Raw genomic sequence first — 17,354 nt, forward strand, 5'->3', positions numbered from 1 at the left:
TGTGCTCTTCTTTACCAGCTTTCCATTTCCCCAGATCCCTTGGTTGTCAGTAGTTGTTTTTTTTTTTATATTTAAGCAGTTAATCTGACAAAGTTGAAACTAATTTGGGGCATGAAAGAAGTGGAGAAAATGTACCAGACATAGATAACTGCTTTCCAGGGTGAAACTCTATAAAACTAAGCGTTTTAGAAAGCCCTACCCGTATTAAAATGAGGAGAGGAAAATCTTCCTGCAAGAGAATAACTATCAAAGTGGTTTGTTTCGTGTTGGAACAGCAGGGTGTTGGCTTCTGATTTTCCACCCCAGGCTTTGGAAGTAAAGCTCAGCAGTTGACCACAGTCAGGTTTTACTGTAAAGGGCCACTGCTCATTAAGTCCTGTGTAATTAGAAACTGGCAAAGGACGGAAATGTTGTTAGAACACTCAGGGGAAGGTTTATCAAAGGATATGTATTTTGTGCACTTGAATTTTGCTTTTCATCAGAAGCTCTGACAACTTCATTAAATCTAAATATCTGAGAAATGTTCATTGAACATGTAAAGGTCATGCAAGCCCAGAAAGAAAGAACTTCAGTTGTTCCAGGTCTCTGCCGTCAGGCTTTATCTAGTCTCTGCTTTTCCTTCCTTTCCTGTTTCAGCTTGCAAGAATCATGGGTAGAGAGTGTTAAACCTCTCTATTGGGACTTCCCTGGCCATTCTGTGGTTAGGACTCTGCTCTTCCACTGCAGGGTGCTTGGGTTCAATCCCTGGTCGAGGAACTAAGATCCCGCATGCTGCATGGCCAAAAAAATTTTTTAAGTTTTTTAAATGTTTAAAAAAAAAACCTCTCTATTTACACATATGTTTCTTTTGAGTGACCATTAGAATAGTCAGCACTAATGAAAACAGGAGTGTCTCATATCTGAGTTATGCCTACGATGATAACCACAGATCCAATTCTCTGGGACATTTTAAGGAAGTTATTTCTTCTCCAATCTCTCATACAAAAAAAGTGAGACTATTACAAGCACATTTATCTTTATGAGGCTGTTAAAAAATCATATTTTACCTGTTCTAACAGAGCACACACAGGATGAATCATGTAGTAGTCAACTTTGGTTAATTTTGCCCACAATAATGTCAAAAGCTGTCTCCCTGACCTTGCAACCTTAGACTTGCATTCCAGATGTCTATTCTTCTGTTACTGTGCACACCTTCAAGTGAGCTGAGAGGTTTATAGTTGCTAGAGTCTGCCATGAAAAAAAAAATGCCAGAAGGAGCTGACACCACCCACTGTAGGTTTGTTCTTGGCACAGAGACTGCGGTGTGGTACATTGGCACAAGGCAATAGGAGTTGTCATGTCTTAAGTGGCAGCAATGCTAGGGGATACTTTTCTTCTTTGAGTTATATTATTATCTCCCTGAATGAAACATAACTCGGTTTTGAATCATAACTATGGGAAATGCCCACACCCATCTCACCCCAATGTATGTAAATTTCATTTCTCCCAAGACTCCCAGTGATGAGAGAAAGCAAACCATCAGTATTATGAAAGCAGCTTGGCTGAAGTGTTTGCTTCCCTGTGCTCAGTCACTGGAGCAGTCCAAGTGACACATTTGACAAGGCAGAACACGAAATTTATCTCTTCAATATGGAGCATTTTGCAAGGGAGGCTGAGTTTTGGAGCAAACTAATGGTAAGTGGAACGAAGTGTTTAAATATCAAGGGCATCATGCTGGGCGTTTTCCTTGTGGCTTTTCATAGAATTAAGATGAAAGCAGAATTTATAATCAAAGGACTGTAGCCTTGCTCATTATTTTAAAGTGAAACATGCCTTCTACATACCAAATGGTATTAGTGATAAATGACTTTGGATGAATTGTTTGGGTGTAAATTTTTCTACTTTTATTGATGAACCATACCACATAGCTTGTGGGCATGTAAGACATTACCTTATTGAAGCAATACGATTCGCTGACAGAAAGGGATTGTAATGTCGAACTAGGTTTTTAACACAGATGAAGCGTTTCTTGGAACTCTGGGTTGGATTGTTACTTTTGATTTTCTTTAAATGTATCTCATTTAGGATTATATAAATACACCTGTCTGTGTGTGTGTGTGTGTATATATATATATATATATATATATAATGATCATAATATATACTATTATCAGAGAGCATGAAAAAGGCGCATACTAATGTCTAAAGCTAATTTTTATGATTTTTGAACTGGGCATATTCAGACCTCCTATTTCTTTTTATGTCACTGAGAACTATTGAGTTTACTTCAGATGAATTGGTCCAGTTCTGAAAGCCTGCCAGAACAACACAGATTCCCAGGCCTCAGGGACCCTGGCTGATCATCTCATTTTATAACTGAATAAACTGAAGTTCCCCTACTTGAAGAACCCAGAGTTGGACTACAGGATCCTAGACCCCAACCCCAGTGCAGTGCTTTTTCAATTAGTATATCTCACTGTTCCATAGTATAACTTTTCATTATGTTTTCTCCTTTCTAATGTGAATTTGAACTTCATTGGAAATAGAAGTTTCTGTTGCAAACATGGGTGATTTTTATTTTTATTTTTATTTATTTATTTTTTTGCGGTACGTGGGCCTCTCACTGTTGTGGCCTCTCCTGTTGCGGAGCACAGGCTCTGGACGCGCAGGCTCAGCGGCCATGGCTCATGGGCCTAGCCGCTCCGCGGCATGTGGGATCTTCCCAGCCCGGGGCACGAACCCGTGTCCCCTGCATTGGCAGGCAGACTCTCAACCACTGCACCACCAGGGAAGCCCCCATGGGTAATTTTTAGATCCGAATAAAAAATTCTCTTTTGGTGGCAGCAGTGTGATCTACCTGTCTTTTCCCTGGCAGTAGGACTTATATTCTTTTATAACATAAAGTTGACTCCAAGAACAAATGAAAACATTGGTTTCTAGAATAATCACTTCTGTTCATTAACGAATGCTCACCATGCCCGGTGTCTTAGGTTTTCATGCTATATCTTGGCTGGCAAGCCATGTTGCACATTTTTGGAGAAATCAGGGTAAAAAATACTATACTGTTCCCAGCATAACTAAAAAGGCACAATTTTCAGATCCATATGCAAGCTTTGGAGACATCCACCTTCGTTTACCCAGGTCATTCACTTAGCAAAATATTATCAATCAGTTGTATTCTGGAGACTGAACCATTTCTGTGCTCTTGTAATATTTCGATTGTTTAAACGCCTTAGTTTTTATTAAGAGCTCATTTTGACAAACCAGAAAAATAAAAAGGGCTTTTTCCTGCATGCCCTCAGGGCAGGAAGGGATGTCTGTGCTCCCAGGGGCTGGGAACTGATGGAGCAGCTGGCTCTGGTTGGGTCCAGGATGCGAGGACAGCCCGAGGGGCCCAGGCAGAGGCTGGAACTCAGGAAATACACAAAGGGGTGAGGTGTAGGTATTGGTCTTCCCCACTTAGACCACACCCCCCAGTTCCTTGCCCGAGGAGTTTCCAGGTAAGATACAGTCAGTCACATGAGAGAAGATCAGAATTGTACAGTAAACACCTATCACAAATTCAAGCTCGCCTGTTGTTCAGTTCAACCTTGATTACTCAAACTGCCGTTTTGAAAATTCTCTCCTCTTTTGGAAGCTCTTCAGCCTCTGGCTCCATCTCGGCAACTACATGTTGTCACCAGTTGCCTTGGCAAGTGGGTGGCCACTTACCGCCAGGCCATCAGGCCCCGACCCTGCCTTGGGTTGCTGGCAGCAGCTCACCAGTCTCCTCTGAGCTCCTTCCGGGCTGTGCAATAGGTAAAATACCTGCCAACTCAGACAGCCAGGGGAAGGCACAGCCCAGGGCAGGAGGGACTGAAATTCATTGTGACCCTGTGGCTGCTCAGGGGCCTGTGTGCATCGACAGAAACAAAGTTTGGAGAGGCTGGTGTACTTTCACAGTGTCTTTCTATCATAATTAATGCACCCAACCTCTCTTGTGGTCAGCGGGGTGTTACCTTAACTGCATAGATGGTGAGACCCAGAGATTTCATGATGGGTTAGGCGCTGTCTGCGTATTGAGCAGACAGTGAGACGGAGTGAGAAATATAAGCCTCTGCCGTCAGAATCGGGTCATTTCATCCATAACGTTGGACATTTGCTCTCAGCCTTCTCTGCCTGGAGGACCAGAGTAGTTCCTCCATGGAACTACTAGTTATTCTTTCTTCTTAATGCATTTGAATTTCTGCGTGTCTTTGGTCTTGCAGACTGCTTGTGTCACTTAGAAATTCACCTCCATGCTGGCCAGGACCAGATAATCCTCTCCTCTAAGAGGATAAGAGCAACCCCTGCAAGTTCAAATTCGGGAGCTTGCCTCCAGGTGCCGTTTCAAATCCTCAAGGTTGTGTGCTGCTCAAGGACAGTTGATAGATCAGGTCCCTGCCCTGCACACAACTCAGCCCAGTGGTTCTACACGCCAGCTTCAGCACGGACGGATTAAATATGAGGATGCAGTCACCAGTGGGTGCTATGTACAGGCAGGCACAGGTGTTTGGGGGAAGTAAACAGTGGTAACTGACTCTGTAGTCCTGTGTGATCATCATCACCCCCGAGACCCAAACCGTTTTTCTTTTTTTCCAACCTAAAATCCCCATTCACCCCCATTCCCTCTCTCGAAATGAGCTCAACTGAACAAAGCATCAGGCCAGTGCTCACTGAGTCTGGCTTCTGTACTTACTCTCTTGTTTCTGCAGAAAACACAGAGGAAGAAGACATGCTCTTGATTCACGAAGGTCAAAATATAGTTGAGAGACCAGCTATCTGTACACGAAACAATTAGAGAACAAAATAATATATAAAAGAGGATCCAAGTGCATGGTTCACACACTAAATGCAACAGGGATTCTGAAGTCAGGGAAGTTGGAGAAGGTTTCATGAAGGAAATGGATCAAGAAGGATGGATAGAATTTTGAAAGGAGAGGGAGGGGCATCCAGGTGAAGGGGATGGTGTTGAATAAATGCTGGGATGCGGAAACACCCCTTGTGCTGGGACAGTACTGAGTCACTGAACAGGAAATGCATGTGAGGGTCGGGGAGAGATAAACTTGAGCAGGTCCTAGAGAGCCTTGAAGGCCAAGCAAAGGAGTTAAGACTTGGGAGCCATGGAAGGTATGGGAACAGTAGAATGGCATGATAAAAGCAGAGTTTAAGGAAAAGTAGTCTGTCCACATAGATTGGATTCTGAAGATTCTGGAGGCCGTTAGAAAGCTGTTGTTACAGGACCTAAACATGAGATGACAGGGGTCCCAGGCCAGAGCGGTGTAAGTTGAACAGGGAGAAAGAAGCATATTTCTAAGGAAAAATATGAAATGCTGGTTGATGAATGGGATCCTGTAGGGTGTAAACTACATCAAGTTAGAAATTATGGCTGTCGTGTGTACTAGGTAACAGTCTGTCTCTGCTTAGGATAAAAGAGAAGTCTAATTCTTCCCCTTAGATCTACTCCTAAGGCCAGCAAACCTTTCTGATACTTCCCTGTTCCTTGAGTTAGTCAAATCTTTTCTGCAAAAATCTCAAGGCACCAATGCCCATCCTAAGAGCTCAGAACAGAATTTCTCTGCTAGCAACACTCCTGCCATATGGAACATTTTGCATTCTCAAAAGTCCTCCTCTCTCTGTTTTCATGACATTGTAGGTAAGTTTTCCCATTTCTCCTTCTTAGCGATTGGTTGCTAAACATGAAACATTTTTATTCTTTCACACTCACTGTGTTAGTTTCTCTCTAGTTAGTCTGCTTCTCACATCTCCCCCTCTCTGGCTTTATTCATATCAATTTGCCCACTGAAATCTGGTTACCTGGCAGCATCCTTTGCTTTAGATGATCGACTTCGCCAGGCATACACATAGTTGTATTACTTAAACTCTCTTCTATCCACAAGAGTAAGAGGTACACAATTCACCTGAGAGTTTGAAAGGGGAGGCAAGTTATCACAAGTACACAAGTGAAGAAAATCAAGAGGTTGCGTGTTGAGACTGAAAAGTCCTAGGTAGGTTTTAAAGGTAATTGTGGATCATAGAAGGTGGAGAACTTTAAGGGGCCATACACGTGTTCTCTTTCACCTTCAGAGGTTTTTTTTTAATGTTTATTTATTTATTTATTTGGCTTTGCCGGGTCTTAATTGCGGCACACAGGATCCAGTACCCTGACCAGGGATCGAACCCGGGCCCCTTGCATTGGGAGCACAAGGTCTTAACGAGTGGACCACCAGGGAAGTCCCTGCAGAGTACTTTTAATAGTTTTTTCTTTTAATCTTTAAGCCAACATTTAAAATTCAGAAGACTTGATGTAGCAATCCAGAAACATATTTCCTTGAAAAAGAATCAACAGATATGGCAATAATCAGCTGGGGCTGAGCACTGCTGTCCCCTGTGGATAGGGTGGCTACACATCCTCCTCCTTCCCTGCATTTCTGAGTACCTGTCAGGCCCTCAGGACATTTGACATCTATTTCTAGTTAGTTATGACTCTGATCTAACCAGTTTCTCATTTTACAGAAAGAGAAACTGAGGCACAGAGGTTAAATAACTTTTTCAATATTACCCAAGAGATTGGTAGCCCTACAGGGGTTAGAACTGAGCTTTGCTATGACACCTGGACCCGCTTTCCCTCCCTGTCTGGACAGTAGTTGTGTTTTCTGAATACAGGTTGGCAAGCTGGAGGAAGGGAACAACCTGCGTGTGGGAATATGCACATCAGTCAATAAAGCTATTGAACAGGTGTTCCTGAGGCAGGAACCTGGAGAAATTCAGAATAATAGTATTTTTCAAATGTGACCCTTGATTTAATTTTATTTTACTTTATTGTACTTACTACTTAGAATTTCAAGAAGGAACATAATTAGGTTTTCCTCTTTATTACAATTTCTTAACTTTATTTTTTTAAACTTTTTATTTTATACTGGAGTATAGCTGATTAACAATGTGACAGTTTCAGGTGCACAGCAAAGGGACTCAACCACACAGATACATGTATCCATTCTCCCCCAAACTCCCCTCCCATCCAACCTGCCACATAACATTGAGCAGAGTTCCCTGTGCACAATTTAACTTTAAAAAAAAGTATACTTGAAAATATGGCAGTGGTGATATAACACTGTAAGCATTTGTATTTAAAATATCCCAAATTTTTAAATGAAACCTACTGATAAAAAAAAAAATCTGTGTGTTTTTTCTCCTCCACTTTCCTCTCCTAAGCTCATTTCATTCTCTTAGACCTCTGGCCTGCACTGATAGAGTGTCCATCTCCAGTGTGTTAGCACGACTTTGGCACTTGGCTAGAGGCTCCTGCAGACGCTGCCTCCTGCGGACTCAGTGGTGATGGGATCTCCGTGGGCTCACAGGGCGGGCCGGAGGGGGCCACCGCGATCAGCCTGCTTATCATTATTGATGTGGCTTCGGCAACCTCTGCTGCGTTTCTGTCCAGTGCGATTCTGGATGCAATTCAGAAAACACCTGCCGTAATCCTTGCGAGAAATCCATGCACGTGCCAAGGCCAGGTGATTGGTGTCACTCGTGAACGACCTGAAGGTCAGCCTCTTGGCCCTGCTTCAGCTCTTATTTTAATGAAAGTCAGAATTCTTTATTGAGCGGATTTTAATACAGACCCAGCACAGGCTGGCATTTCTACTTTTTGCGTACTTATATTTAAAATAGTCTTTTAACTAAAACGGAAGAAGGGTGGAGATTTTGCAGGGCGTTTAAAATTGGAGGAGGATTAGGAAAGAGATTCTCTGTGTTCTTTGAAATATCAGAAAGCTTAAAATTTACGTTTGATCTCTCCTTTCACCACTTCAAAGGAATCGTACCTCTGTGATTGCTTCCTTCCTTTCGGGGGGGATCTATCGTCTTCCTCCCCAAACCTGTGGAGCTTTTAGCTGATGTAACAAGATCACTTCCTTACATCAATGAGGGTGTTTCAACCCTACCATTTATGCTACTGTTTTCAGTACACGTTTTTTTTGTTTTGGGGTTTTTTTAAGTACAGGTTTTACTTTTCCATTCACTATGTAAATATATGAGTTGTAAATAAGAGACAGAAACTCTAGAGGAATTTGACACTGAGTGTGCACAGTAGAAACTTACCGTACACTAAAAGTTCATTTGGTCTTAGACCACACTGAAAAACTTATATAATTAATATAACACATTGATTAATGATGACAGTAATAACTAACATGCATTACATATTTAGTAAGTGCTAGGAACTGTGCTAAGTATTTCATGGGTATTTTCTAATTTAATCTTCATAATGCCCCTTTATTCTTCTAAAATGAATGAGATAATAGTCTATGTGGGTCAAGGTTTAGTTTTAGGCATGCAATTTAGGAAGAATACAGGCAAACTGAAGCACATGGCAAAGTGAAGATGAGAGCAACCAGAGAGAGCAGAGGTTCTCAAACTTGAGCTTGGGGACTTCCCTGGTGGTGCAGTCATTAAGAATCCACCTGCCAATACAGGGGACATGGGTTCAATCCCCGGTCCAGGAAGATCCCACATGCCATGGAGCAACTAAGCCTATGCGCCGCAACTCTGAGCCTGTGCTGTTACCCCGTGAGCCACAACTAATGAGCCTGAGTGCCACAACTACTGAAGCCCGTGCGCCTAGAGCCTGTGCTCCACAATAAGAGAAGCCACCGCGGCGAGAAGCCTGTACACCACAATGAGAATATTTGCAAACGAAGCAACTGACAAAGGATTAATCTCCAAAATATACAAGCAGCTCATGCAGCTCAATGTTAAAAAAACAAACAACCCAATCCAAAAATGGGCAGAAGACCTAAATAGACATTTCTCCAAAGAAGATATACAGATTGCCAACAAACACATGAAAGGATGCTCAACATCACTAATCATTAGAGAAATGCAAATCAGAACTACAATGAGGTATCATTTCACACCAGTCAGAATGGCCATCATCAAAAACTGTACAAACAATAAATGCTGGAGAGGGTGTGGAGAAAAGGGAACTGTCTTGCACTGTTGGTGGGAATGTAAACTGATAACAGCCACTATGGAGAACAGTATGGAGGTTCCTTAAAAAAGTAAAACTAGAATTACCATATGATCTAGCAATCCCACTACTGGACATATACCCTGAGAAAATCATAATTCAAAAGGAGTCATGTACCACAATGTTCATTGCAGCACTATTTACAATAGCCAGGACATGGAAGCAACCTAAGTGTCCATCGACAGAGATAAATGGATAAAGAATATATGGCACATATATACAATGGAATATTACTCAGCCATAAAAAGAAATGAAACTGAGTTATTTGTAGTGAGGTGGATGGACCTAGAGACTGTCATACAGAGTGAAGTAAGTCAGAAAGAGAGAAACAAATACCATATGCTAACACATATATATGGAATCTAAAAAAAAAAAAAAAAATGGTTCTGACGACCCTAGGGACAGGACAGGAATAAAGATGCAGACGTAGAGAATGGACTTGAGGACACGGGGAGGGGGAAGGGTAAGCTGGGACGAAGTGAGAGAGCGGCATGGACATATATCCACTACCAAATGTAAAATAGATAGCTAGTGGGAAGCAGCTGCATTGCACAGGGATATCAGCTCAGTGTTTTGTGTCCACCTAGAGGGGTGCGATAGGGAGGGTGGGAGGGAGACGCAAAAGGGAGAGGATATGGGGATATATGTATACATATAGCTGATTCACTTTGTTGTACAGCAGAAACTAACAAAACATTGTAAAGCAATTATACTCCAATAAAGATGTTAAAAAAGAAAGAGTGGCCCCCGCTCGCCGCAACTAGAGAAAGCCCATGCACAGCAACAAAGACTCAACACAGCCAAAAATAAATAAGTAACTAAATTTATATAAAAAAAAAAAAAAAACCGAAAAAAACACTTGCGCCTGCAGCAGAATCTCCTGGAAGGCTGGCTTAAACACAGATTGCTGGGTCCACCGCTGTGCACCTCCACCCAGCAGCCTATTAAAGGGCTGGACTGTGTAAGTGATACCCTTGGGACAGTGGATGTGACATTGGCCAAAAGGTATGGATTGAGACCAGCACACCTGAGAGTGAGGGAGAGCAGATGGAGTGGGCTGCACATGGAGGAACCTGGAAGGTGCCCACGCGGAGGAGGGTGATGGGTTTCTGAGCAAGAATTACAACCTGGTGGCCCCGAGGCTGAACGCATCTGCAGATGGCTCTGCTGTGAGCATGCAGGGCTGCTAGGTGTTTTCATTTGACTGCATCCATCCTCCAGTTCCCCATAGCCCCCACTCTCTCTTAGCCTTGATGATTCATCCATTTATGCTCACCGGCCTGGCCACAGATGACCCTGGAGCTGAAGGCCCCTGAGGTACAGGCTGAGCGAGCAGCAGGTGAATGCTGGATTCGATTTTTTCATTTTATTTTATTTTATAGTGGAGCATAGTTGATTTACAATGCTGTGTTAGTTTCAGGTGTACAGCAGAGTGATTCAGTTATACACGTACATATGTCTATTCTTTTTCAGATTCTTTTCCCATATAGGTTATTAGAGAATACTGAGTAAAGTTCCCAGTGCTATTCAGTAGGTCCTTGTTGATTACCTATTTTTATATATAGTCGTGTGGACACGTTAATCCTAAACTCCTAGGGATTTGATTTTTTTTCCGTAATCTGCCATCTGGACTCTATAGAATGAGAGAACGGTCATTTGGTAAACTGATCCCAGTTTGTTCACTTATAGGAATTGCACACTGGGGGAGAGGACCCACTACAAACTGTGCTACCATGGAAGTGATTCGAGTATCGCCCATCATTGTGCTGTTTCCTAGGATGGCTGTCTCCATCGAGCACAGCTCTCTCGGTTCCCCCAGTCTCCTCCAGGTCTTCTCCCTCCGAGGCTTCCTTTGGTTCAACGTTAGTAGGGTTGACCGTTGGTGGACACAGGACCTGAATAGCAAAGCCATGCCCCTCCTGTCCCTCCCTGCAAACAGCACCCCAGGACTGCTCTCCCTGAGTCCAGTGGGCTCGTCTGCCCTGCAGGGACACACGTGGGCCTAAAAAGCCAGACACTGAAAAGCCTTGGAAGACAATGACCCAGCCTTGGCAGGAAGAGGCATAAGGAAGAGAAGTTTGGGGTTGATTACAAAACAGCTTGTGTCCAAAGTGGTAGATTCTCAGGAGAAAAACCTTATCTAGGAAGTTCCAGGGCAAGGAAGAGTAAAGAAAAATGAAATGGCAGAGAGAAGGAACAAGACCAAATTAAGAAATGGAAGATCTAGATAAATTGTTAGGAGGCATATATGGTCTGTGATGGATGCTTTGTCCTTGAGACATTTAAAATAAAATCAGGAGAGGCCTTCACTGACCACTCTAAGTAACTTGATTAAGCCTTTTCCACCTTTGCCTCCTGGGTTTGGTTGCTAGGTATTTAGCTATCTCAGTTATGAGCATTCTGGGGTCGGGCTGCCTTCTAGATGGGGAGCTAGGAACAGGGTGCCCTCTCTTCCTTGGACCAGCTTTCCATTCTTTCTCTCTTTCTTTCTGACTTTCTTTCATCCCATCCTTCCTTTCCCTTCCTTCCTTCCCTCCTTCCCTCTCTTCCTCCCTTCCCCCCTTTCTTCCTGTCTTCCTGCACAAAAGGGGAAAAAAAACTTGAGGAGACCGCTGGTGCAGGTTCCAGTAATAACCATGGCTGGTAATTTTTGCACATCCGGAGTGAGTCATTTTCTTATAAATGAGATCAGGGGCTGTAGTGCTCCCAGAAGAAAAAACACTTATATTGACGTGTTTATGTATTGGAATGATAATATTTGTCCATGTGAAAAGACGTGTGATTCCTTTCTGCCACACCATATGGCTTATTACTATTCATAATCCAAATAGTAGCAGCTGCTGCAGAATGCGAGAATGAGTTTTCCTGAAGTAAAAATGGGCTAACTCTTGGATGCCACATGTACTTTCCACAGTATCACCAGCAATTCACCAGAAACCTACATATGGGTCCCTTCCATTAATCCATTCCTTTCTTTATTCATATCTCAGAAGTTCATTTTTCTATCCACTTCCATTCTGTCCATCTCACCCAACCTACCCCCATTCAGCCTGGGCCCCCAAGGGGCCATTCCATCTCGGGAACATGGATGTGTATTATTTGGAACTGTTGGCAACTGAAGGTTTCACTTTGGGCCTTGCTGACCACTGACAACTGCCAGAGGAGATGGCAGTGAATTTTCGCCCTGGTTCCCCGTGTGGCTTCCTACACTGCTGAAGTGCATTATGTATTTGTAGTTAATCAGACACATGAAGGCACTGAAGCAGTTAATGACTCCCCCCCAGGCCGACTTGGCCCAACTCTGAGGTAATGGAACATGTAAGGCAGCAGTTTCTACAGACCACTGGAATGTGGTTTGCGGAAACCCTTGAGGTTTAAGAAGGAAGCCATTTGTGGCCTAGGTGCTGGATGCCACTGTAGAAACCAACACAGTCACCAGCGCAAAATAACCCAGTTTCAGAGAGGAGAGGTATCTGTGGACTTATGGTATCATGACATGGTCATTCTGAGTTCCCCTGAAAGCTGGAGGTTTTAGAAAATCAAAACACTCTTTATGCTGATTCTACACATCACAGTGGTAAATATCTAGACCATTTAACCAAAAGAAAAAAAACAAGTCCTGACCAAATCTCCCAAAACTTGAGCCTAAAATGAAAGTATATAGATAATGACTTTCATTTTCCACTTCAGTTGGTTAAGTTATAATAATACCTTGCACTTGCGTGATGTATCAGAGTTTTCAGGGTGTTTTCATGTATATTAATAGTAATTGAGACTTTTTTCCAAGAAGACTGTCAGGTGACCTGAATCGACGGACATTCGTGAGATTGGTGTATTATCTCTGTCAGCTACGTTTTGTTCTGTTCCTCCCACGGCGGGTATCACTAATTTCCAACTTGTATCGGCCATCTTCCTGCAGCCATTTGTCTTTTTCAGGTGTGTATTGGTCAGTTCTCTAAGTACCTGTTGCTTTTTTTACAAGTGATCATAGGGTGATTTATCAATGTCATTCTTCTCACTTGGCAATGAGAGAGAAACTACAAGGTATTATAGAATCGGTCTGCATACCTGGCCTTCAACCACAGTTCTCCAACTTGAAATGGCATTTATACCCCTTCATCACAGACCTTGTCGAGAGGTCCTGGAGTCAGCAGCCTTCAGTTAGCCCGTCTTTGCCTTCAGGGTGCGTTAGGTAATTGTTTCATAAACTTCTTTTCCAAAAGGAATATCTGACCACATTCCCAAGTCACATTTTGTGTTTAGGAGTTGCTGCCTGTGTGTGTATGTGTATATCTGCTTCTCATTTGTGTTTCTTATCATCATAAGAAGTCTGACTCAGGCCAAGTAGGTGATGGTCCCTAAACGCCATGATGTGATTTCAGGGCTAAATAGCCCGAATAGGTCTTCCTAATTGATGATGACTGAAACCCCATGATTTGACTATCCTGCCTTTCCTCTGTACCAGCAAAACTTCCCCCTGTCCCAGCAAAACTTCCCCCGAAGGCTCAGCTCTATCCACTCCCAGAACCCATCCTGACCTGCAGGTAGTCATCACTTGAACTGGGATTAGTCCTCCTGTCCTAAGCCTGGTGTCTGGCGGGCCTAGGCTGAGCCCTGGGCACCCTGTCTGCTGACCTGCGCCTTAGCTCACACCATGCTTAGCTGGCGGGCATGCATGGGATGCTGCTGTTGCTTTCTGATTTATACTTATTCTTTCCTGCTGAAATCCGAGTCCCCCACCCCTGCCCACTGACTATGCTGCTGAGCAAATGCTACCCTTCTGTGTCCCGTTGCCTCAAGGTTCCTCCCATGTGCACCTAAAAACGGGGTACTGGTATGATTTTCATGGGCCCCAGGCACTTTTGGCTTTGTGGGCCACTTCCTGCATTAAAAAATGTTGAACGTTATGTTTTACAATTGGATTGGTATAAAGACAAATATGTTCATACTCTCTATATATATTATTTATGAAGACATTTCTTTGACTTGAAAGTGTATTTTTTCTTCAGACTTTAATTTCCTTAAAAGACATTAACACGTTGGCATGGATCTCTAAAAGTATTGTGGGTTCTGGGCATTGTGCCTGGTGCCCCTGATGGTTAAGGTGGCCCTACTGAGAAACAGACCAGTGTTTCAAAGTTCAAAGTTATAATCATAAGAAGTCTGACTCAGGCCAAGTAGGTGATGGTCCCTAAACGCCATGATGTGATTTCAGGGCTAAATAGTCCGAATCAGTGTTTGTTTCAAAGTTACGTCCTTTGCAAACCACATTTAGGAATTTCACCAGATTGCTCTTCTCCCACACTAGTTTTCATCTAATATTTTTCCTTAAATTTACCCCCTTTGAAATTGTAATAACTGTATTTTGAAAAGAAAGTGGATGTCAGTAGCATAAAGCCAGTATAACTTGCTGTTAGGAACCATATGTTTATCCTCCCCCATCAGAAATTCAACTGTTGAAAAACCCGACTCCTCAGTGTGAGGGTTTTGGAGGTGGGGTCTTTGGGAGGTACTTAGGTCATGAGGATGGAGTCCTCAAGGTGGGATTAGTGCCCTTATGAGAAAAGACAGGAGAGAGCTTGCTTCTCTTTCTGCTCTCCACCAAGTAAGGACACAGTGAAAAGGCAGCTGACTGCAAACCCGGAAGTGGGCCCTCACGCAGAACTGCCTCTGCCGGCACCCTGATCTTGGACTTCCCAGCCTCTAGAACAATGAAAAATAGATGTTTGTTCTTTAAAGCCACCTGTCTATGGTAATTTGGTGTAGCGGCCTAAGCAGACTAAGACACTTGCCAAAAATAGAAAATAATCATTAATAATTATTAACATAAATGTTATGTAATTTTTAAAATTTATGTGCATGTTCTATCTAACCCCAGTGTTCTGAGTTCCTCAGCATCTCTTATCCTCTAGTAGTCCTTGTAGAGTTAATGATCAGATCAACCCCAGCTCAAAGGTGCCTACGCCGTTCAGGGTTTTCCTTTATTCACTGTCTGCCCACCAACACCCAGCTACTGCCCACGTTCTTGCTCCAAAACAAAGGGACCAGACAGACCTCCCCAACTCAGTGTAAGCATTGACAGAGCATCCCTGCCCATTAGACTGGATTTTCCTGGGAAACATCATTGGGTGTCACAATCCTGACTTACCATTTCCCACTAGAACAGACTGTCTAATAGAACTTTCCATGATGGTGGAAATGTCCTATGTCTGCACTCACCAGTTCAGTACCCACTAGACAGATGTAGCTACTGAGCATCTGAAACATGGCTAGTGAGACTGAGGAACAACATTGTTACTTTAAATTTTAACTCATTTAAACTCTTTAGCTACATGTGGCTAGTGGCTACCATATTGCACAGGACAGCAACGGAGTGTTTGATTTTGGCTGTGACCATCCTTCTTGGATTCTCCGTCTCCATCCCAGAACTGATCAGTTCTAAAATTCTTTCCCTTTCTATGAGGCCTCTCATGTCACACAGCCAAGTTTATTAGTGAAATGGATGACACGTATGCTGCTATGCTGCTATTAGATGTTCACACCATAGTGTGAAAGAAGGCTCTGGGAGGAGGTATGGCAGAAGAAAGCAGGAACAGAACAGAGAACTCTGTGTGCTGCTGGGAGCTTTATGGGTGTGTGGTGAGCGGGGATAGAATGGAGAGAACGAGGTATCAAATGTTAATTCCCCCTGCTTTCCAGTTTTACAAAGCTAACAATACCCTAGATCTAAACTGTATTAATATCATTTTATTTCCTCCTCTTTGTCCTTTTAAAACAATTGTCAGTTGGAGTCAGAGGTTCAGATTCAGAATAAAGTCTGCTTAACAGTTTGTCATTGGGACTTCCCTGGCAGTCCAGTAGTGAGGAATCCTCACTTCCACTGCAGGGGGCCTGGGTTCGATCCCTGGTTGGGGAACTAAAATCCTGCAAGCCTCGCAGCGCAGCCAAAAGACAAACAAACAAACAAAAACAATTTGTCATTAACCTGCTAAACCTAGAAACTCCAGCTTGAGCTGGCTTCAAGCCCCAGGCTTTAGTGGTCACGTCGTTAGACCAACCGCACTTATTTAGCGGATGTAATTCTATTTCCATTGTGGAGAAGGTGCACATAATAGCAGCTTTTGCCCCAAAGCAAAAATCCTTTGGGAAATCTGCCTGCACTAATGCATATATCGATATACATGCATATTTCCCATTAATACTAATAGAACCTAATGAGACTGTATAAATCACCTGAAACTTGATGCAGTGTGAATCTGATGTTGGATGCTTCGAGATGAACTCAGAAAGTCCATTTGTCTGGGAGCTATTTCTTAATACGCCTTCATCTTTTAGCCGAATTCTAATCCTGACTGAAATATTAATCAAAGACTGTTTCTGCATCTCACATCATGTACACCTGCCTCTCATCATCGGAAGAGATGAAGTAGACTCATCCGTGTGACCGTGTGCCTCTATCTAGGCATAGTTTAAGGTTCTGTTGACAGAAATAAAAAGGGAATGGACAGAAAAGAGAAATTAAGAGAGATTTTCCTTTTCCTGGGGAGCAGTGTGCAGGGCCAGGCTAAATTAAGCGTACACATGGTCTGGAATCCTGGAAGGAGCGCCGGATCACATAGGCTGAGTGTGAGGAATTTATACATCTTTATTCCCCACATGGTCCTCACCCGTTGTCAACTATATGGAGCATCTTACCTCCAGACCTCCAGAGCAACATGTTTTACCTACACTATCAATGTCTTCTGGGGGAGAAATGCATTGTGTTACCTATCAGGGCAGCGGAAGTGCTCTCCAACCAGTGTGCCCCCCTCGTTCTTCAAAAATGGGCCCTTCCAGTCTCCTCTATTACCTGGATTCTAGTCACAGTGCTTTCTCATGGCGACTGCCTTTTGTTTTACTCTATTATAGGCAAAAAAAAAAAAAGTGTACGGTAGTCCCTTCTTATTCACGGGAAGTACGTTCTAAGACCCCTAGTTGATGCCTTGAAATCACGGATAGTACCAAAGCCTATACGGTTGACCCTCTGTAACCTCAGATTCCACATCCATGGATTTCACCAACCACAAGTTTAAAATATTTGGAAAAAACATTCCAGGACGTTTCAAAAGGCAAAACTTGAATTTGCATCCCACCAGAGGGTTTTACAAAATATTTAGGTTGTATTCACAACTATTTACATAGCGTTTACATTGTATTAGGTATTATAAGTAATCTAGAGATGATTTAAAGTCCAGGGAGAATGTGCATAGGTTATATGCAAATGCTACAGCATTTTGTATAAGAGATGAACATTCATGGAATTTGGTATCCACCAGGGTCCTGGAAG

General features: G+C 43.0%; 1 long non-coding RNA gene across 1 annotated transcript in view; it reads left to right on the plus strand.

The window, feature by feature from the left end:
• Positions 1–1,610: 1,610 nt before the first annotated feature.
• The window catches only part of LOC307061694, a 63,441-nt gene continuing 47,697 nt past the window's right edge, over positions 1,611–17,354 (plus strand). Inside the window, exon 1 of the long non-coding RNA XR_013811196.1 lies at positions 1,611–1,674. This is a non-coding gene — a long non-coding RNA (uncharacterized lncRNA). The remainder of the gene's footprint in view (positions 1,675–17,354) is intronic.

Source organism: Hyperoodon ampullatus (genome assembly GCF_949752795.1).
Source record: "Hyperoodon ampullatus genome assembly, chromosome: 12".
Taxonomy (NCBI): Eukaryota; Metazoa; Chordata; class Mammalia; order Artiodactyla; family Ziphiidae; genus Hyperoodon; species Hyperoodon ampullatus.